Source organism: Coturnix japonica, chromosome 6 (assembly GCF_054131305.1).
Source record: "Coturnix japonica strain WE chromosome 6, WE-NBRP24, whole genome shotgun sequence".
NCBI lineage: Eukaryota > Metazoa > Chordata > Aves > Galliformes > Phasianidae > Coturnix > Coturnix japonica.
In genome coordinates this window covers 9303442-9329517 of record NC_140668.1, presented here as the reverse complement: position 1 = coordinate 9329517, position 26076 = coordinate 9303442, and positions in this window count along the sequence as shown.

Sequence of the window (26076 nt, the reverse complement as noted above, 5' to 3'; positions counted from 1 at the left end):
ATTCGGAATCTACTGTGCCTACATCATAACTCGGAATCTAACTCGGAATCTACTGCGCCTACATCATAACTCGGAATCTAACTCGGAATCTACTGCGCCTACATCATAACTCGGAATCTACTGCGCCTACATCATAACTCGGAATCTACTGCGCCTACATCATAATTCGGAATCTATCTCGGAATCTACTGCGCCTACATCATAACTCGGAATCTACTGCGCCTACATCATAACTCGGAATCTAACTCGGAATCTACTGCGCCTACATCATAACTCGGAATCTAACTCGGAATCTACTGCGCCTACATCATAACTCGGAATCTAACTCGGAATCTACAGCGCCTACATCATAACTCGGAATCTACTGCGCCTACATCATTACTCGGAATCTAACTCGGAATCTACTGCGCCTACATCATAACTCGGAATCTACTGCGCCTACATCATAACTCGGAATCTAACTCGGAATCTACTGCGCCTACATCATAACTCGGAATCTAACTCGGAAACTACTGCGCCTACATCATAACTCGGAATCTACTGCGCCTACATCATAACTCGGAATCTAACTCGGAATCTACTGCGCCGACATCATAACTCGGAATCTACTGCGCCTACATCATAACTCGGAATCTACTGCGCCTACATCATAACTCGGAATCTACTGCGCCTACATCATAACTCGGAATCTAACTCGGAATCTACTGCGCCTACATCATAACTCGGAATCTAACTCGGAATCTACTGCGCCTACATCATAACTCGGAATCTAACTCGGAATCTACTGCGCCTACATCATAACTCGGAATCTAACTCGGAATCTACTGCGCCTACATCATAACTCGGAATCTAACTCGGAATCTACTGCGCCTCCATCATAACACGAAATCTACTGCGCCTACATCATAACTCGGAATCTACTGCGCCTACATCATAACTCAGAATCTACTGCGCCTACATCATAATTCGGAATCTACTGCGCCTACATCATAACTCGGAATCTACTGCGCCTACATCATAACTCGGAATCTGCTGCGCCTACATCATAACTCGGAATCTAACTCGGAATCTACTGCGCCTACATCATAACTCGGAATCTAACTCGGAATCTACTGCGCCTACATCATAACTCGGAGTCTAACTCGGAATCTACTGCGCCTACATCATAACTCGGAATCTACTGCGCCTACATCATAACTCTGAATCTAACTCGGAATCTACTGCGCCTACATCATAACTCGGAATCTAACTCGGAATCTACTGCGCCTACATCATAACTCAGAATCTATCTCGGAATCTACTGCGCCTACATCATAACTCGGAATCTACTGCGCCTACATCATAACTCGGAATCTAACTCGGAATCTACTGCGCCTATATCATAACACGGATTCTACTGCGCCTACATCATAACTCGGAATCTAACTCGGAATCTACTGCGCCTACATCATTACTCGGAATCTAACTCGGAATCTACTGCGCCTACATCATAACTCGGAATCTAACTCGGATACTACTGCGCCTACATCATAACTCGGAATCTACTGCGCCTACATCATAACTCGGAATCTAACTCGGAATCTACTGCGCCTACATCATAACTCGGAATCTACTGCGCCTACATAATAAATCGGAATCTACTGCGCCTACATCATAACTCGGAATCTACTGCGCCTACATCATAACTCGGAATCTATCTCGGAATCTACTGCGCCTACATCATAACTCGGAATCTAACTCGGAATCTACTGCGCCTACATCATAACTCGGAATCTAACTCGGAATCTACTGCGCCTACATCATAACTCGGAATCTACTGCGCCTACATCATAACTCGGAATCTAACTCGGAATCTAGTGCGCCTACATCATAACTCGGAATCTACTGCGCCTACATCATAACTCGGAATCTAACTCGGAATCTACTGCGCCTACATCATAACTCGGAATCTACTGCGCCTACATCATAACTCGGAATCTAACTCGGAATCTACTGCGCCTACATCATAACTCGGAATCTACTGCGCCTACATCATAACTCGGAATCTACTGTGCCTACATCATAACTCGGAATCTAACTCGGAATCTACTGCGCCTACATCATAACTCGGAATCTACTGCGCCTACATCATAACTCGGAATCTACTGCTCCTACATCATAACTCGGAATCTAACTCGGAATCTACTGCGCCTACATCATAACTCGGAATCTACTGCGCCTACATCATAACTCAGAATCTAACTCGAAATCTACTGCGCCTACATCATAACTCGGAATCTACTGCGCCTACATCATAACTCGGAATCTAACTCGGAATCTACTGCGCCTACATCAAAACTCGGAATCTACTGCGTATATATCATAACTCGGAATCTAACTCGGAATCTACTGCGCCTACATCATAACTCGGAATCTACTGCGCCTACATCATAACTCGGAATCTAACTCGGAATCTACTGCGCCTACATCATAACTCGGAATCTACTGCGCCTACATCATAACTCGGAATTCTACTGCGCCTACATCATAACTCGGAATCTACTGCGCCTACATCATAACTCGGAATCTAACTCGGAATCTACTGCGCCTACATCATAACTCGGAATCTACTGCGCCTACATCATAACTCGGAATCTACTGCGCCTACATCATAACTCGGAATCTACTGCGCTTACATCATAACTCAGAATCTACTGCGCCTACATCATAACTCGGAATCTAACTCGGAATCTACTGCGCCTACATCATAACTCGGAATCTAACTCGGAATCTACTGCGCCTACATCATAACTCGGAATCTACTGCGCCTACATCATAACTCGGAATCTACTGCGCCTACATCATAACTCGGAATCTACTGCGCTTACATCATAACTCAGAATCTACTGCGCCTACATCATAACTCGGAATCTAACTCGGAATCTACTGCGCCTACATCATAACTCGGAATCTAATTCGGAATCTACTGTGCCTACATCATAACTCGGAATCTAACTCGGAATCTACTGCGCCTACATCATAACTCGGAATCTAACTCGGAATCTACTGCGCCTACATCATAACTCGGAATCTACTGCGCCTACATCATATCTCGGAATCTACTGCGCCTACATCATAACTCGGAATCTAACTCGGAATCTACTGCGCCTACATCATAACTCGGAATCTACTGCGCCTACATCATAACTCGGAATCTAACTCGGAATCTACTGCGCCTACATCATAACTCGGAATCTAACTCGGAATCTACTGCGCCTACATCATAACTCGGAATCTACTGCGCCTACATCATAACTCGGAATCTAACTCGGAATCTACAGCGCCTACATCATAACTCGGAATCTACTGCGCCTACATCATTACTCGGAATCTAACTCGGAATCTACTGCGCCTACATCATAACTCGGAATCTACTGTGCCTACATCATAACTCGGAATCTAACTCGGAATCTACTGCGCCTACATCATAACTCGGAATCTACTGCGCCTACATAATAAATCGGAATCTACTGCGCCTACATCATAACTCGGAATCTACTGCGCCTACATCATAACTCGGAATCTAACTCGGAATCTACTGCGCCTACATCATAACTCGGAATCTAACTCGGAATCTACTGCGCCTACATCATAACTCGGAATCTAACTCGGAATCTACTGCGCCTACATCATAACTCGGAATCTACTGCGCCTACATCATAACTCGGAATCTAACTCGGAATCTAGTGCGCCTACATCATAACTCGGAATCTACTGCGCCGACATCATAACTCGGAATCTAACTCGGAATCTACTGCGCCTACATCATAACTCGGAATCTACTGCGCCTACATCATAACTCGGAATCTAACTCGGAATCTAGTGCGCCTACATCATAACTCGGAATCTACTGCGCCTACATCATAACTCGGAATCTACTGTGCCTACATCATAACTCGGAATCTAACTCGGAATCTACTGCGCCTACATCATAACTCGGAATCTACTGCGCCTACATCATAACTCGGAATCTACTGCGCCTACATCATAACTCAGAATCTAACTCGAAATCTACTGCGCCTACATCATAACTCGGAATCTACTGCGCCTACATCATAACTCGGAATCTAACTCGGAATCTACTGCGCCTACATCATAACTCGGAATCTACTGCGTATACATCATAACTCAGAATCTAACTCGGAATCTACTGCGCCTACATCATAACTCGGAATCTACTGCGCCTACATCATAACTCGGAATCTAACTCGGAATCTACTGCGCCTACATCATAACTCGGAATCTACTGCGCCTACATCATAACTCGGAATCTACTGCGCCTACATCATAACTCGGAATCTACTGCGCTTACATCATAACTCGGAATCTACTGCGCCTACATCATAACTCGGAATCTAACTCGGAATCTACTGCGCCTACATCATAACTCGGAATCTAATTCGGAATCTACTGTGCCTACATCATAACTCGGAATCTAACTCGGAATCTACTGCGCCTACATCATAACTCGGAATCTAACTCGGAATCTACTGCGCCTACATCATAACTCGGAATCTACTGCGCCTACATCATAACTCGGAATCTATCTCGGAATCTACTGCGCCTACATCATAACTCGGAATCTACTGCGCCTACATCATAACTCGGAATCTAACTCGGAATCTACTGCGCCTACATCATAACTCGGAATCTAACTCGGAATCTACTGCGCCTACATCATAACTCGGAATCTAACTCGGAATCTACAGCGCCTACATCATAACTCGGAATCTACTGCGCCTACATCATTACTCGGAATCTAACTCGGAATCTACTGCGCCTACATCATAACTCGGAATCTACTGCGCCTACATCATAACTCGGAATCTAACTCGGAATCTACTGCGCCTACATCATAACTCGGAATCTAACTCGGAAACTACTGCGCCTACATCATAACTCGGAATCTACTGCGCCTACATCATAACTCGGAATCTAACTCGGAATCTACTGCGCCGACATCATAACTCGGAATCTACTGCGCCTACATCATAACTCGGAATCTACTGCGCCTACATCATAACTCGGAATCTACTGCGCCTACATCATAACTCGGAATCTAACTCGGAATCTACTGCGCCTACATCATAACTCGGAATCTACTGCGCCTACATCATAACTCGGAATCTACTGTGCCTACATCATAACTCGGAATCTAACTCGGAATCTACTGCGCCTACATCATAACTCGGAATCTACTGCGCCTACATCATAACTCAGAATCTTACTCGAAATCTACTGCGCCTACATCATAACTCGGAATCTACTGCGCCTACATCATAACTCGGAATCTAACTCGGAATCTACTGCGCCTACATCATAACTCGGAATCTACTGCGTATACATCATAACTCAGAATCTAACTCGGAATCTACTGCGCCTACATCATAACTCGGAATCTAACTCGGAATCTACTGCGCCTACATCATAACTCGGAATCTACTGCGCCTACATCATAACTCGGAATCTACTGCGCCTACATCATAACTCGGAATCTACTGCGCTTACATCATAACTCGGAATCTACTGCGCCTACATCATAACTCGGAATCTAACTCGGAATCTACTGCGCCTACATCATAACTCGGAATCTAATTCGGAATCTACTGTGCCTACATCATAACTCGGAATCTAACTCGGAATCTACTGCGCCTACATCATTACTCGGAATCTAACTCGGAATCTACTGCGCCTACATCATAACTCGGAATCTACTGCGCCTACATCATAACTCGGAATCTATCTCGGAATCTACTGCGCCTACATCATAACTCGGAATCTACTGCGCCTACATCATAACTCGGAATCTAACTCGGAATCTACTGCGCCTACATCATAACTCGGAATCTAACTCGGAATCTACTGCGCCTACATCATAACTCGGAATCTAACTCGGAATCTACAGCGCCTACATCATAACTCGGAATCTACTGCGCCTACATCATTACTCGGAATCTAACTCGGAATCTACTGCGCCTACATCATAACTCGGAATCTACTGCGCCTACATCATAACTCGGAATCTAACTCGGAATCTACTGCGCCTACATCATAACTCGGAATCTAACTCGGAAACTACTGCGCCTACATCATAACTCGGAATCTACTGCGCCTACATCATAACTCGGAATCTAACTCGGAATCTACTGCGCCGACATCATAACTCGGAATCTACTGCGCCTACATCATAACTCGGAATCTACTGCGCCTACATCATAACTCGGAATCTACTGCGCCTACATCATAACTCGGAATCTAACTCGGAATCTACTGCGCCTACATCATAACTCGGAATCTAACTCGGAATCTACTGCGCCTACATCATAACTCGGAATCTAACTCGGAATCTACTGCGCCTACATCATAACTCGGAATCTAACTCGGAATCTACTGCGCCTACATCATAACTCGGAATCTAACTCGGAATCTACTGCGCCTCCATCATAACACGAAATCTACTGCGCCTACATCATAACTCGGAATCTACTGCGCCTACATCATAACTCGGAATCTACTGCGCCTACATCATAACTCAGAATCTACTGCGCCTACATCATAATTCGGAATCTACTGCGCCTACATCATAACTCGGAATCTACTGCGCCTACATCATAACTCGGAATCTGCTGCGCCTACATCATAACTCGGAATCTAACTCGGAATCTACTGCGCCTACATCATAACTCGGAATCTAACTCGGAATCTACTGCGCCTACATCATAACTCGGAGTCTAACTCGGAATCTACTGCGCCTACATCATAACTCGGAGTCTACTGCGCCTACATCATAACTCTGAATCTAACTCGGAATCTACTGCGCCTACATCATAACTCGGAATCTAACTCGGAATCTACTGCGCCTACATCATAACTCAGAATCTATCTCGGAATCTACTGCGCCTACATCATAACTCGGAATCTACTGCGCCTACATCATAACTCGGAATCTAACTCGGAATCTACTGCGCCTACATCATAACTCGGAATCTACTGCGCCTACATCATAACTCGGAATCTAACTCGGAATCTACTGCGCCTACATCATAACTCGGAATCTACTGCGCATACATCATAACTCGGAATCTAACTCGGAATCTACTGCGCCTACATCATAACTCGGAATCTACTGCGCCTACATCATAACTCGGAATCTAACTCGGAATCTACTGCGCCTACATCATAACTCGGAATCTTACTCGGAATCTATTGCGCCTACATCATAACTCGGAATCTAACTCGGAATCTACTGCGCCTACATCATAACTCGGAATCTACTGCGCCTACATCATAACTCGGAATCTAACTCGGAATCTACTGCGCCTACATCATAACTCGGAATCTATTGCGCCTACATCATAACTCGGAATCTACTGTGCCTACATCATAACTCGGAATCTAACTCGGAATCTACTGCGCCTACATCATAACTCGGAATCTAACTCGGAATCTACTGCGCCTACATCATAACTCGGAATCTACTGCGCCTACATCATAACTCGGAATCTAACTCGGAATCTACTGCGCCTACATCATAACTCGGAATCTACTGCGCCTACATCATTACTCGGAATCTAACTCGGAATCTACTGCGCCTACATCATAACTCGGAATCTACTGCGCCTACATCATAACTCGGAATCTAACTCGGAATCTACTGCGCCTACATCATAACTCGGAATCTAACTCGGAATCTACTGCGCCTACATCATAACTCGGAATCTACTGCGCCTACATCATAACTCGGAATCTAACTCGGAATCTACTGCGCCTACATCATAACTCGGAATCTACTGCGCCTACATCATAACTCGGAATCTACGGCGCCTACATCATAACTCGGAATCTACTGCGCCTACATCATAACTCGGAATCTACTGTGCCTACATCATAACTCGGAATCTACTGCGCCTACATCATAACTCGGAATCTACTGTGCCTACATCATAACTCGGAATCTAACTCGGTATCTACTGTGCCTACATCATAACTCGGAATCTAACTCGGAATCTACTGCGCCTACATCATAACTCGGAATCTAACTCGGAATCTACTGCGCCTACATCATAACTCGGAATCTACTGCGCCTACATCATAACTCGGAATCTAACTCGGAATCTACTGCGCCTACATCATAACTCGGAATCTACTGCGCCTACATCATAACTCGGAATCTAACTCGGAATCTACTGCGCCTACATCATAACTCGGAATCTACTGCGCCTACATCATAACTCGGAATCTAACTCGGAATCTACTGCACCTACATCATAACTCGCAATCTACTGCGCCTACATCATAACTCGGAATCTAACTCGGAATCTACTGCGCCTACATCATATCTCAGAATCTTACTCGGAATCTATTGCGCCTACATCATAACTCGGAATCTAACTCGGAATCTACTGCGCCTACATCATAACTCGGAATCTACTGCGCCTACATCATAACTCGGAATCTAACTCGGAATCTACTGCGCCTACATCATAACTCGGAATCTACTGCGTCTACATCATATCTCGGAATCTAACTCGGAATCTACTGCGCCTACATCATAACTCGGAATCTACTGCGCCTACATCATAACTCGGAATCTAACTCGGAATCTACTGCGCCTACATCATAGCTCGGAATCTACTGCGCCTACATCATTACTCGGAATCTAACTCGGAATCTACTGCGCCTACATCATAACTCGGAATCTAACTCGGAATCTACTGCGCCTGCATCATAACTCGGAATCTAACTCGGAATTTACTGCGCCTACATCATAACTCGGAATCTATTGCGCCTACATCATAACTCGGAATCTACTGCGCCTACATCATAACTCGGAATCTAACTCGGAATCTACTGCGCCTACATCATAACTCGGAATCTAACTCGGAATCTACTGCGCCTACATCATAACTCGGAATCTACTGCGCCTACATCATAACTCGGAATCTAACTCGGAATCTACTGCGCCTACATCATAACTCGGAATCTACTGCGCCTACATCATTACTCGGAATCTAACTCGGAATCTACTGCGCCTACATCATAACTCGGAATCTACTGCGCCTACATCATAACTCGGAATCTAACTCGGAATCTACTGCGCCTACATCATAACTCGGAATCTAACTCGGAATCTACTGCGCCTACATCATAACTCGGAATCTAACTCGGAATCTACTGCGCCTCCATCATAACACGAAATCTACTGCGCCTACATCATAACTCGGAATCTACTGCGCCTACATCATAACTCGGAATCTACTGCGCCTACATCATAACACAGAATCTACTGCGCCTACATCATAATTCGGAATCTACTGCGCCTACATCATAACTCGGAATCTACTGCTCCTACATCATAACTCGGAATCTGCTGCGCCTACATCATAACTCGGAATCTAACTCGGAATCTACTGCGCCTACATCATAACTCGGAATCTAACTCGGAATCTACTGCGCCTACATCATAACTCGGAGTCTAACTCGGAATCTACTGCGCCTACATCATAACTCGGAATCTACTGCGCCTACATCATAACTTGGAATCTAACTCGGAATCTACTGCGCCTACATCATAACTCGGAATCTAACTCGGAATCTACTGCGCCTACATCATAACTCAGAATCTATCTCGGAATCTACTGCGCCTACATCATAACTCGGAATCTACTGCGCCTACATCATAACTCGGAATCTAACTCGGAATCTACTGCGCCTATATCATAACACGGATTCTTCTGCGCCTACATCATAACTCGGAATCTAACTCGGAATCTACTGCGCCTACATCATTACTCGGAATCTAACTCGGAATCTACTGCGCCTACATCATAACTCGGAATCTAACTCGGATACTACTGCGCCTTCATCATAACTCGGAATCTACTGCGCCTACATCATAACTCGGAATCTAACTCGGAATCTACTGCGCCTACATCATAACTCGGAATCTAACTCGGAATCTACTGCGCCTACATCATAACTCGGAATCTAACTCGGAATCTACTGCGCCTACATCATAACTCGGAATCTACTGCGCCTACATCATAACTCGGAATCTAACTCGGAATCTAGTGCGCCTACATCATAACTCGGAATCTACTGCGCCTACATCATAACTCGGAATCTAACTCGGAATCTACTGCGCCTACATCATAACTCGGAATCTACTGCGCCTACATCATAACTCGGAATCTAACTCGGAATCTACTGCGCCTACATCATAACTCGGAATCTACTGCGCCTACATCATAACTCGGAATCTACTGTGCCTACATCATAACTCGGAATCTAACTCGGAATCTACTGTGCCTACATCATAACTCGGAATCTACTGCGCCTACATCATAACTCGGAATCTACTGCGCCTACATCATAACTCAGAATCTAACTCGAAATCTACTGCGCCTACATCATAACTCGGAATCTACTGCGCCTACATCATAACTCGGAATCTAACTCGGAATCTACTGCGCCTACATCATAACTCGGAATCTACTGCGTATACATCATAACTAGGAATCTAACTCGGAATCTACTGCGCCTACATCATAACTCGGAATCTACTGCGCCTACATCATAACTCGGAATCTAACTCGGAATCTACTGCGCCTACATCATAACTCGGAATCTACTGCGCCTACATCATAACTCGGAATCTACTGCGCTTACATCATAACTCGGAATCTACTGCGCCTACATCATAACTCGGAATCTAACTCGGAATCTACTGCGCCTACATCATAACTCGGAATCTAATTCGGAATCTACTGTGCCTACATCATAACTCGGAATCTAACTCGGAATCTACTGCGCCTACATCATAACTCGGAATCTAACTCGGAATCTACTGCGCCTACATCATAACTCGGAATCTACTGCGCCTACATCATAACTCAGAATCTACTGCGCCTACATCATAATTCGGAATCTACTGCGCCTACATCATAACTCGGAATCTACTGCTCCTACATCATAACTCGGAATCTGCTGCGCCTACATCATAACTCGGAATCTAACTCGGAATCTACTGCGCCTACGTCATAACTCGGAATCTAACTCGGAATCTACTGCGCCTACATCATAACTCGGAGTCTAACTCGGAATCTACTGCGCCTACATCATAACTCGGAATCTACTGCGCCTACATCATAACTCGGAATCTAACTCGGAATCTACTGCGCCTCCATCATAACACGAAATCTACTGCGCCTACATCATAACTCGGAATCTACTGCGCCTACATCATAACTCGGAATCTACTGCGCCTACATCATAACTCAGAATCTACTGCGCCTACATCATAATTCGGAATCTACTGCGCCTACATCATAACTCGGAATCTACTGCTCCTACATCATAACTCGGAATCTGCTGCGCCTACATCATAACTCGGAATCTAACTCGGAATCTACTGCGCCTACATCATAACTCGGAATCTAACTCGGAATCTACTGCGCCTACATCATTACTCGGAGTCTAACTCGGAATCTACTGCGCCTACATCATAACTCGGAAACTACTGCGCCTACATCATAACTTGGAATCTAACTCGGAATCTACTGCGCCTACATCATAACTCGGAATCTAACTCGGAATCTACTGCGCCTACATCATAACTCAGAATCTATCTCGGAATCTACTGCGCCTACATCATAACTCGGAATCTACTGCGCCTACATCATAACTCGGAATCTAACTCGGAATCTACTGCGCCTATATCATAACACGGATTCTTCTGCGCCTACATCATAACTCGGAATCTAACTCGGAATCTACTGCGCCTACATCATTACTCGGAATCTAACTCGGAATCTACTGCGCCTACATCATAACTCGGAATCTAACTCGGATACTACTGCGCCTACATCATAACTCGGAATCTACTGCGCCTACATCATAACTCGGAATCTAACTCGGAATCTACTGCGCCTACATCATAACTCGGAATCTACTGCGCCTACATAATAAATCGGAATCTACTGCGCCTACATCATAACTCGGAATCTACTGCGCCTACATCATAACTCGGAATCTAACTCGGAATCTACTGCGCCTACATCATAACTCGGAATCTAACTCGGAATCTACTGCGCCTACATCATAACTCGGAATCTAACTCGGAATCTACTGCGCCTACATCATAACTCGGAATCTACTGCGCCTACATCATAACTCGGAATCTAACTCGGAATCTACTGCGCCTACATCATAACTCGGAATCTACTGCGCCTACATCATAACTCGGAATCTAACTCGGAATCTACTGCGCCTACATCATAACTCGGAATCTACTGCGCCTACATCATAACTCGGAATCTAACTCGGAATCTACTGCGCCTACATCATAACTCGGAATCTACTGCGCCTACATCATAACTCGGAATCTACTGTGCCTACATCATAACTCGGAATCTAACTCGGAATCTACTGCGCCTACATCATAACTCGGAATCTACTGCGCCTACATCATAACTCGGAATCTACTGCGCCTACATCATAACTCAGAATCTAACTCGAAATCTACTGTGCCTACATCATAACTCGGAATCTACTGCGCCTACATCATAACTCGGAATCTAACTCGGAATCTACTGCGCCTACATCATAACTCGGAATCTACTGCGCCTACATCATAACTCAGAATCTACTGCGCCTACATCATAATTCGGAATCTACTGCGCCTACATCATAACTCGGAATCTACTGCTCCTACATCATAACTCGGAATCTGCTGCGCCTACATCATAACTCGGAATCTAACTCGGAATCTACTGCGCCTACATCATAACTCGGAATCTAACTCGGAATCTACTGCGCCTACATCATAACTCGGAGTCTAACTCGGAATCTACTGCGCCTACATCATAACTCGGAATCTACTGCGCCTACATCATAACTTGGAATCTAACTCGGAATCTACTGCGCCTACATCATAACTCGGAATCTAACTCGGAATCTACTGCGCCTACATCATAACTCAGAATCTATCTCGGAATCTACTGCGCCTACATCATAACTCGGAATCTACTGCGCCTACATCATAACTCGGAATCTAACTCGGAATCTACTGCGCCTATATCATAACACGGATTCTTCTGCGCCTACATCATAACTCGGAATCTAACTCGGAATCTACTGCGCCTACATCATTACTCGGAATCTAACTCGGAATCTACTGCGCCTACATCATAACTCGGAATCTAACTCGGATACTACTGCGCCTACATCATAACTCGGAATCTACTGCGCCTACATCATAACTCGGAATCTAACTCGGAATCTACTGCGCCTACATCATAACTCGGAATCTACTGCGCCTACATAATAAATCGGAATCTACTGCGCCTACATCATAACTCGGAATCTACTGCGCCTACATCATAACTCGGAATCTAACTCGGAATCTACTGCGCCTACATCATAACTCGGAATCTAACTCGGAATCTACTGCGCCTACATCATAACTCGGAATCTAACTCGGAATCTACTGCGCCTACATCATAACTCGGAATCTACTGCGCCTACATCATAACTCGGAATCTAACTCGGAATCTAGTGCGCCTACATCATAACTCGGAATCTACTGCGCCTACATCATAACTCGGAATCTAACTCGGAATCTACTGCGCCTACATCATAACTCGGAATCTACTGCGCCTACATCATAACTCGGAATCTAACTCGGAATCTACTGCGCCTACATCATAACTCGGAATCTACTGCGCCTACATCATAACTCGGAATCTACTGTGCCTACATCATAACTCGGAATCTAACTCGGAATCTACTGCGCCTACATCATAACTCGGAATCTACTGCGCCTACATCATAACTCGGAATCTACTGCGCCTACATCATAACTCAGAATCTAACTCGAAATCTACTGCGCCTACATCATAACTCGGAATCTACTGCGCCTACATCATAACTCGGAATCTAACTCGGAATCTACTGCGCCTACATCATAACTCGGAATCTACTGCGTATACATCATAACTCAGAATCTAACTCGGAATCTACTGCGCCTACATCATAACTCGGAATCTACTGCGCCTACATCATAACTCGGAATCTAACTCGGAATCTACTGCGCCTACATCATAACTCGGAATCTACTGCGCCTACATCATAACTCGGAATCTACTGCGCCTACATCATAACTCGGAATCTACTGCGCTTACATCATAACTCGGAATCTACTGCGTCTACATCATAACTCGGAATCTAACTCGGAATCTACTGCGCCTACATCATAACTCGGAATCTAATTCGGAATCTACTGTGCCTACATCATAACTCGGAATCTAACTCGGAATCTACTGCGCCTACATCATAACTCGGAATCTAACTCGGAATCTACTGCGCCTACATCATAACTCGGAATCTACTGCGCCTACATCATAACTCAGAATCTACTGCGCCTACATCATAATTCGGAATCTACTGCGCCTACATCATAACTCGGAATCTACTGCTCCTACATCATAACTCGGAATCTGCTGCGCCTACATCATAACTCGGAATCTAACTCGGAATCTACTGCGCCTACATCATAACTCGGAATCTAACTCGGAATCTACTGCGCCTACATCATAACTCGGAGTCTAACTCGGAATCTACTGCGCCTACATCATAACTCGGAATCTACTGCGCCTACATCATAACTTGGAATCTAACTCGGAATCTACTGCGCCTACATCATAACTCGGAATCTAACTCGGAATCTACTGCGCCTACATCATAACTCAGAATCTATCTCGGAATCTACTGCGCCTACATCATAACTCGGAATCTACTGCGCCTACATCATAACTCGGAATCTAACTCGGAATCTACTGCGCCTATATCATAACACGGATTCTTCTGCGCCTACATCATAACTCGGAATCTAACTCGGAATCTACTGCGCCTACATCATTACTCGGAATCTAACTCGGAATCTACTGCGCCTACATCATAACTCGGAATCTAACTCGGATACTACTGCGCCTACATCATAACTCGGAATCTACTGCGCCTACATCATAACTCGGAATCTAACTCGGAATCTACTGCGCCTACATCATAACTCGGAATCTACTGCGCCTACATAATAAATCGGAATCTACTGCGCCTACATCATAACTCGGAATCTACTGCGCCTACATCATAACTAGGAATCTAACTCGGAATCTACTGCGCCTACATCATAACTCGGAATCTAACTCGGAATCTACTGCGCCTACATCATAACTCGGAATCTAACTCGGAATCTACTGCGCCTACATCATAACTCGGAATCTACTGCGCCTACATCATAACTCGGAATCTAACTCGGAATCTAGTGCGCCTACATCATAACTCGGAATCTACTGCGCCTACATCATAACTCGGAATCTAACTCGGAATCTAGTGCGCCTACATCATAACTCGGAATCTACTGCGCCTACATCATAACTCGGAATCTTACTCGGAATCTATTGCGCCTACATCATAACTCGGAATCTAACTCGGAATCTACTGCGCCTACATCATAACTCGGAATCTACTGCGCCTACATCATAACTCGGAATCTAACTCGGAATCTACTGCGCCTACATCATAACTCGGAATCTATTGCGCCTACATCATAACTCGGAATCTACTGTGCCTACATCATAACTCGGAATCTAACTCGGAATCTACTGCGCCTACATCATAACTCGGAATCTAACTCGGAATCTACTGCGCCTACATCATAACTCGGAATCTACTGCGCCTACATCATAACTCGGAATCTAACTCGGAATCTACTGCGCCTACATCATAACTCGGAATCTACTGCGCCTACATCATTACTCGGAATCTAACTCGGAATCTACTGCGCCTACATCATAACTCGGAATCTACTGCGCCTACATCATAACTCGGAATCTAACTCGGAATCTACTGCGCCTACATCATAACTCGGAATCTAACTCGGAATCTACTGCGCCTACATCATAACTCGGAATCTACTGCGCCTACATCATAACTCGGAATCTAACTCGGAATCTACTGCGCCTACATCATAACTCGGAATCTACTGCGCCTACATCATAACTCGGAATCTAACTCGGAATCTACTGCGCCTACATCATAACTCGGAATCTACTGCGCCTACATCATAACTCGGAATCTACTGTGCCTACATCATAACTCGGAATCTACTGCGCCTACATCATAACTCGGAATCTACTGTGCCTACATCATAACTCGGAATCTAACTCGGTATCTACTGTGCCTACATCATAACTCGGAATCTAACTCGGAATCTACTGCGCCTACATCATAACTCGGAATCTAACTCGGAATCTACTGCGCCTACATCATAACTCGGAATCTACTGCGCCTACATCATAACTCGGAATCTAACTCGGAATCTACTGCGCCTACATCATAACTCGGAATCTACTGCGCCTACATCATAACTCGGAATCTAACTCGGAATCTACTGCGCCTACATCATAACTCGGAATCTACTGCGCCTACATCATAACTCGGAATCTAACTCGGAATCTACTGCACCTACATCATAACTCGGAATCTACTGCGCCTACATCATAACTCGGAATCTAACTCGGAATCTACTGCGCCTACATCATATCTCAGAATCTTACTCGGAATCTATTGCGCCTACATCATAACTCGGAATCTAACTCGGAATCTACTGCGCCTACATCATAACTCGGAATCTACTGCGCCTACATCATAACTCGGAATCTAACTCGGAATCTACTGCGCCTACATCATAACTCGGAATCTACTGCGTCTACATCATATCTCGGAATCTAACTCGGAATCTACTGCGCCTACATCATAACTCGGAATCTACTGCGCCTACATCATAACTCGGAATCTAACTCGGAATCTACTGCGCCTACATCATAGCTCGGAATCTACTGCGCCTACATCATTACTCGGAATCTAACTCGGAATCTACTGCGCCTACATCATAACTCGGAATCTAACTCGGAATCTACTGCGCCTACATCATAACTCGGAATCTAACTCGGAATTTACTGCGCCTACATCATAACTCGGAATCTATTGCGCCTACATCATAACTCGGAATCTACTGCGCCTACATCATAACTCGGAATCTAACTCGGAATCTACTGCGCCTACATCATAACTCGGAATCTAACTCGGAATCTACTGCGCCTACATCATAACTCGGAATCTACTGCGCCTACATCATAACTCGGAATCTAACTCGGAATCTACTGCGCCTACATCATAACTCGGAATCTACTGCGCCTACATCATTACTCGGAATCTAACTCGGAATCTACTGCGCCTACATCATAACTCGGAATCTACTGCGCCTACATCATAACTCGGAATCTAACTCGGAATCTACTGCGCCTACATCATAACTCGGAATCTAACTCGGAATCTACTGCGCCTACATCATAACTCGGAATCTAACTCGGAATCTACTGCGCCTCCATCATAACACGAAATCTACTGCGCCTACATCATAACTCGGAATCTACTGCGCCTACATCATAACTCGGAATCTACTGCGCCTACATCATAACACAGAATCTACTGCGCCTACATCATAATTCGGAATCTACTGCGCCTACATCATAACTCGGAATCTACTGCTCCTACATCATAACTCGGAATCTGCTGCGCCTACATCATAACTCGGAATCTAACTCGGAATCTACTGCGCCTACATCATAACTCGGAATCTAACTCGGAATCTACTGCGCCTACATCATAACTCGGAGTCTAACTCGGAATCTACTGCGCCTACATCATAACTCGGAATCTACTGCGCCTACATCATAACTTGGAATCTAACTCGGAATCTACTGCGCCTACATCATAACTCGGAATCTAACTCGGAATCTACTGCGCCTACATCATAACTCAGAATCTATCTCGGAATCTACTGCGCCTACATCATAACTCGGAATCTACTGCGCCTACATCATAACTCGGAATCTAACTCGGAATCTACTGCGCCTATATCATAACACGGATTCTTCTGCGCCTACATCATAACTCGGAATCTAACTCGGAATCTACTGCGCCTACATCATTACTCGGAATCTAACTCGGAATCTACTGCGCCTACATCATAACTCGGAATCTAACTCGGATACTACTGCGCCTTCATCATAACTCGGAATCTACTGCGCCTACATCATAACTCGGAATCTAACTCGGAATCTACTGCGCCTACATCATAACTCGGAATCTAACTCGGAATCTACTGCGCCTACATCATAACTCGGAATCTAACTCGGAATCTACTGCGCCTACATCATAACTCGGAATCTACTGCGCCTACATCATAACTCGGAATCTAACTCGGAATCTAGTGCGCCTACATCATAACTCGGAATCTACTGCGCCTACATCATAACTCGGAATCTAACTCGGAATCTACTGCGCCTACATCATAACTCGGAATCTACTGCGCCTACATCATAACTCGGAATCTAACTCGGAATCTACTGCGCCTACATCATAACTCGGAATCTACTGCGCCTACATCATAACTCGGAATCTACTGTGCCTACATCATAACTCGGAATCTAACTCGGAATCTACTGTGCCTACATCATAACTCGGAATCTACTGCGCCTACATCATAACTCGGAATCTACTGCGCCTACATCATAACTCAGAATCTAACTCGAAATCTACTGCGCCTACATCATAACTCGGAATCTACTGCGCCTACATCATAACTCGGAATCTAACTCGGAATCTACTGCGCCTACATCATAACTCGGAATCTACTGCGTATACATCATAACTAGGAATCTAACTCGGAATCTACTGCGCCTACATCATAACTCGGAATCTACTGCGCCTACATCATAACTCGGAATCTAACTCGGAATCTACTGCGCCTACATCATAACTCGGAATCTACTGCGCCTACATCATAACTCGGAATCTACTGCGCCTACATCATAACTCGGAATCTACTGCGCTTACATCATAACTCGGAATCTACTGCGCCTACATCATAACTCGGAATCTAACTCGGAATCTACTGCGCCTACATCATAACTCGGAATCTAATTCGGAATCTACTGTGCCTACATCATAACTCGGAATCTAACTCGGAATCTACTGCGCCTACATCATAACTCGGAATCTAACTCGGAATCTACTGCGCCTACATCATAACTCGGAATCTACTGCGCCTACATCATAACTCAGAATCTACTGCGCCTACATCATAATTCGGAATCTACTGCGCCTACATCATAACTCGGAATCTACTGCTCCTACATCATAACTCGGAATCTGCTGCGCCTACATCATAACTCGGAATCTAACTCGGAATCTACTGCGCCTACGTCATAACTCGGAATCTAACTCGGAATCTACTGCGCCTACATCATAACTCGGAGTCTAACTCGGAATCTACTGCGCCTACATCATAACTCGGAATCTACTGCGCCTACATCATAACTCGGAATCTAACTCGGAATCTACTGCGCCTCCATCATAACACGAAATCTACTGCGCCTACATCATAACTCGGAATCTACTGCGCCTACATCATAACTCGGAATCTACTGCGCCTACATCATAACTCAGAATCTACTGCGCCTACATCATAATTCGGAATCTACTGCGCCTACATCATAACTCGGAATCTACTGCTCCTACATCATAACTCGGAATCTGCTGCGCCTACATCATAACTCGGAATCTAACTCGGAATCTACTGCGCCTACATCATAACTCGGAATCTAACTCGGAATCTACTGCGCCTACATCATAACTCGGAGTCTAACTCGGAATCTACTGCGCCTACATCATAACTCGGAATCTACTGCGCCTACATCATAACTTGGAATCTAACTCGGAATCTACTGCGCCTACATCATAACTCGGAATCTAACTCGGAATCTACTGCGCCTACATCATAACTCAGAATCTATCTCGGAATCTACTGCGCCTACATCATAACTCGGAATCTACTGCGCCTACATCATAACTCGGAATCTAACTCGGAATCTACTGCGCCTATATCATAACACGGATTCTTCTGCGCCTACATCATAACTCGGAATCTAACTCGGAATCTACTGCGCCTACATCATTACTCGGAATCTAACTCGGAATCTACTGCGCCTACATCATAACTCGGAATCTAACTCGGATACTACTGCGCCTACATCATAACTCGGAATCTACTGCGCCTACATCATAACTCGGAATCTAACTCGGAATCTACTGCGCCTACATCATAACTCGGAATCTACTGCGCCTACATAATAAATCGGAATCTACTGCGCCTACATCATAACTCGGAATCTACTGCGCCTACATCATAACTCGGAATCTAACTCGGAATCTACTGCGCCTACATCATAACTCGGAATCTAACTCGGAATCTACTGCGCCTACATCATAACTCGGAATCTAACTCGGAATCTACTGCGCCTACATCATAACTCGGAATCTACTGCGCCTACATCATAACTCGGAATCTAACTCGGAATCTAGTGCGCCTACATCATAACTCGGAATCTACTGCGCCTACATCATAACTCGGAATCTAACTCGGAATCTACTGCGCCTACATCATAACTCGGAATCTACTGCGCCTACATCATAACTCGGAATCTAACTCGGAATCTACTGCGCCTACATCATAACTCGGAATCTACTGCGCCTACATCATAACTCGGAATCTACTGTGCCTACATCATAACTCGGAATCTAACTCGGAATCTACTGCGCCTACATCATAACTCGGAATCTACTGCGCCTACATCATAACTCGGAATCTACTGCGCCTACATCATAACTCAGAATCTAACTCGAAATCTACTGCGCCTACATCATAACTCGGAATCTACTGCGCCTACATCATAACTCGGAATCTAACTCGGAATCTACTGCGCCTACATCATAACTCGGAATCTACTGCGTATACATCATAACTCAGAATCTAACTCGGAATCTACTGCGCCTACATCATAACTCGGAATCTACTGCGCCTACATCATAACTCGGAATCTAACTCGGAATCTACTGCGCCTACATCATAACTCGGAATCTACTGCGCCTACATCATAACTCGGAATCTACTGCGCCTACATCATAACTCGGAATCTACTGCGCTTACATCATAACTCGGAATCTACTGCGCCTACATCATAACTCGGAATCTAACTCGGAATCTACTGCGCCTACATCATAACTCGGAATCTAATTCGGAATCTACTGTGCCTACATCATAACTCGGAATCTAACTCGGAATCTACTGCGCCTACATCATAACTCGGAATCTAACTCGGAATCTACTGCGCCTACATCATAACTCGGAATCTACTGCGCCTACATCATAACTCAGAATCTACTGCGCCTACATCATAATTCGGAATCTACTGCGCCTACATCATAACTCGGAATCTACTGCTCCTACATCATAACTCGGAATCTGCTGCGCCTACATCATAACTCGGAATCTAACTCGGAATCTACTGCGCCTACATCATAACTCGGAATCTAACTCGGAATCTACTGCGCCTACATCATAACTCGGAGTCTAACTCGGAATCTACTGCGCCTACATCATAACTCGGAATCTACTGCGCCTACATCATAACTTGGAATCTAACTCGGAATCTACTGCGCCTACATCATAACTCGGAATCTAACTCGGAATCTACTGCGTCTACATCATAACTCAGAATCTATCTCGGAATCTACTGCGCCTACATCATAACTCGGAATCTACTGCGCCTACATCATAACTCGGAATCTAACTCGGAATCTACTGCGCCTATATCATAACACGGATTCTTCTGCGCCTACATCATAACTCGGAATCTAACTCGGAATCTACTGCGCCTACATCATTACTCGGAATCTAACTCGGAATCTACTGCGCCTACATCATAACTCGGAATCTAACTCGGATACTACTGCGCCTACATCATAACTCGGAATCTACTGCGCCTACATCATAACTCGGAATCTAACTCGGAATCTACTGCGCCTACATCATAACTCGGAATCTACTGCGCCTACATAATAAATCGGAATCTACTGCGCCTACATCATAACTCGGAATCTACTGCGCCTACATCATAACTAGGAATCTAACTCGGAATCTACTGCGCCTACATCATAACTCGGAATCTAACTCGGAATCTACTGCGCCTACATCATAACTCGGAATCTAACTCGGAATCTACTGCGCCTACATCATAACTCGGAATCTACTGCGCCTACATCATAACTCGGAATCTAACTCGGAATCTAGTGCGCCTACATCATAACTCGGAATCTACTGCGCCTACATCATAACTCGGAATCTAACTCGGAATCTACTGCGCCTACATCATAACTCGGAATCTACTGCGCCTACATCATAACTCGGAATCTAACTCGGAATCTACTGCGCCTACATCATAACTCGGAATCTACTGCGCCTACATCATAACTCGGAATCTACTGTGCCTACATCATAACTCGGAATCTAACTCGGAATCTACTGCGCCTACATCATAACTCGGAATCTACTGCGCCTACATCATAACTCGGAATCTACTGCGCCTACATCATAACTCAGAATCTAACTCGAAATCTACTGCGCCTACATCATAACTCGGAATCTACTGCGCCTACATCATAACTCGGAATCTAACTCGGAATCTACTGCGCCTACATCATAACTCGGAATCTACTGCGTATACATCATAACTAGGAATCTAACTCGGAATCTACTGCGCCTACATCATAACTCGGAATCTACTGCGCCTACATCATAACTCGGAATCTAACTCGGAATCTACTGCGCCTACATCATAACTCGGAATCTACTGCGCCTACATCATAACTCGGAATCTACTGCGCCTACATCATAACTCGGAATCTACTGCGCTTACATCATAACTCGGAATCTACTGCGCCTACATCATAACTCGGAATCTAACTCGGAATCTACTGCGCCTACATCATAACTCGGAATCTAATTCGGAATCTACTGTGCCTACATCATAACTCGGAATCTAACTCGGAATCTACTGCGCCTACATCATAACTCGGAATCTAACTCGGAATCTACTGCGCCTACATCATAACTCGGAATCTACTGCGCCTACATCATAACTCGGAATCTACTGCGCCTACATCATAATTCGGAATCTATCTCGGAATCTACTGCGCCTACATCATAACTCGGAATCTAATTCGGAATCTACTGTGCCTACATCATAACTCGGAATCTAACTCGGAATCTACTGCGCCTACATCATAACTCGGAATCTAACTCGGAATCTACTGCGCCTACATCATAACTCGGAATCTAACTCGGAATCTACAGCGCCTACATCATAACTCGGAATCTACTGCGCCTACATCATTACTCGGAATCTAACTCGGAATCTACTGCGCCTACATCATAACTCGGAATCTACTGCGCCTACATCATAACTCGGAATCTAACTCGGAATCTACTGCGCCTACATCATAACTCGGAATCTAACTCGGAAACTACTGCGCCTACATCATAACTCGGAATCTACTGCGCCTACATCATAACTCGGAATCTAACTCGGAATCTACTGCGCCGACATCATAACTCGGAATCTACTGCGCCTACATCATAACTCGGAATCTACTGCGCCTACATCATAACTCGGAATCTACTGCGCCTACATCATAACTCGGAATCTAACTCGGAATCTACTGCGCCTACATCATAACTCGGAATCTAACTCGGAATCTACTGCGCCTACATCATAACTCGGAATCTAACTCGGAATCTACTGCGCCTACATCATAACTCGGAATCTAACTCGGAATCTACTGCGCCTACATCATAACTCGGAATCTAACTCGGAATCTACTGCGCCTCCATCATAACACGAAATCTACTGCGCCTACATCATAACTCGGAATCTACTGCGCCTACATCATAACTCAGAATCTTCTGCGCCTACATCATAATTCGGAATCTACTGCGCCTACATCATAACTCGGAATCTACTGCGCCTACATCATAACTCGGAATCTGCTGCGCCTACATCATAACTCGGAATCTAACTCGGAATCTACTGCGCCTATATCATAACTCGGAATCTAACTCGGAATCTACTGCGCCTACATCATAACTCGGAGTCTAACTCGGAATCTACTGCGCCTACATCATAACTCGGAATCTACTGCGCCTACATCATAACTCTGAATCTAACTCGGAATCTACTGCGCCTACATCATAACTCGGAATCTAACTCGGAATCTACTGCGCCTACATCATAACTCAGAATCTATCTCGGAATCTACTGCGCCTACATCATAACTCGGAATCTACTGCGCCTACATCATAACTCGGAATCTAACTCGGAATCTACTGCGCCTATATCATAACACGGATTCTACTGCGCCTACATCATAACTCGGAATCTAACTCGGAATCTACTGCGCCTACATCATTACTCGGAATCTAACTCGGAATCTACTGCGCCTACATCATAACTCGGAATCTAACTCGGATACTACTGCGCCTACATCATAACTCGGAATCTACTGCGCCTACATCATAACTCGGAATCTAACTCGGAATCTACTGCGCCTACATCATAACTCGGAATCTACTGCGCCTACATAATAAATCGGAATCTACTGCGCCTACATCATAACTCGGAATCTATCTCGGAATCTACTGCGCCTACATCATAACTCGGAATCTAACTCGGAATCTACTGCGCCTACATCATAACTCGGAATCTAACTCGGAATCTACTGCGCCTACATCATAACTCGGAATCTACTGCGCCTACATCATAACTCGGAATCTAACTCGGAATCTAGTGCGCCTACATCATAACTCGGAATCTACTGCGCCTACATCATAACTCGGAATCTAACTCGGAATCTACTGCGCCTACATCATAACTCGGAATCTACTGCGCCTACATCATAACTCGGAATCTAACTCGGAATCTACTGCGCCTACATCATAACTCGGAATCTACTGCGCCTACATCATAACTCGGAATCTACTGTGCCTACATCATAACTCGGAATCTAACTCGGAATCTACTGCGCCTACATCATAACTCGGAATCTACTGCGCCTACATCATAACTCGGAATCTACTGCTCCTACATCATAACTCGGAATCTAACTCGGAATCTACTGCGCCTACATCATAACTCGGAATCTACTGCGCCTACATCATAACTCAGAATCTAACTCGAAATCTACTGCGCCTACATCATAACTCGGAATCTACTGCGCCTACATCATAACTCGGAATCTAACTCGGAATCTACTGCGCCTACATCAAAACTCGGAATCTACTGCGTATATATCATAACTCGGAATCTAACTCGGAATCTACTGCGCCTACATCATAACTCGGAATCTACTGCGCCTACATCATAACTCGGAATCTAACTCGGAATCTACTGCGCCTACATCATAACTCGGAATCTACTGCGCCTACATCATAACTCGGAATTCTACTGCGCCTACATCATAACTCGGAATCTACTGCGCCTACATCATAACTCGGAATCTAACTCGGAATCTACTGCGCCTACATCATAACTCGGAATCTACTGCGCCTACATCATAACTCGGAATCTACTGCGCCTACATCATAACTCGGAATCTACTGCGCTTACATCATAACTCAGAATCTACTGCGCCTACATCATAACTCGGAATCTAACTCGGAATCTACTGCGCCTACATCATAACTCGGAATCTAATTCGGAATCTACTGTGCCTACATCATAACTCGGAATCTAACTCGGAATCTACTGCGCCTACATCATAACTCGGAATCTAACTCGGAATCTACTGCGCCTACATCATAACTCGGAATCTACTGCGCCTACATCATATCTCGGAATCTACTGCGCCTACATCATAACTCGGAATCTAACTCGGAATCTACTGCGCCTACATCATAACTCGGAATCTACTGCGCCTACATCATAACTCAGAATCTAACTCGGAATCTACTGCGCCTACATCATAACTCGGAATCTAACTCGGAATCTACTGCGCCTACATCATAACTCGGAATCTACT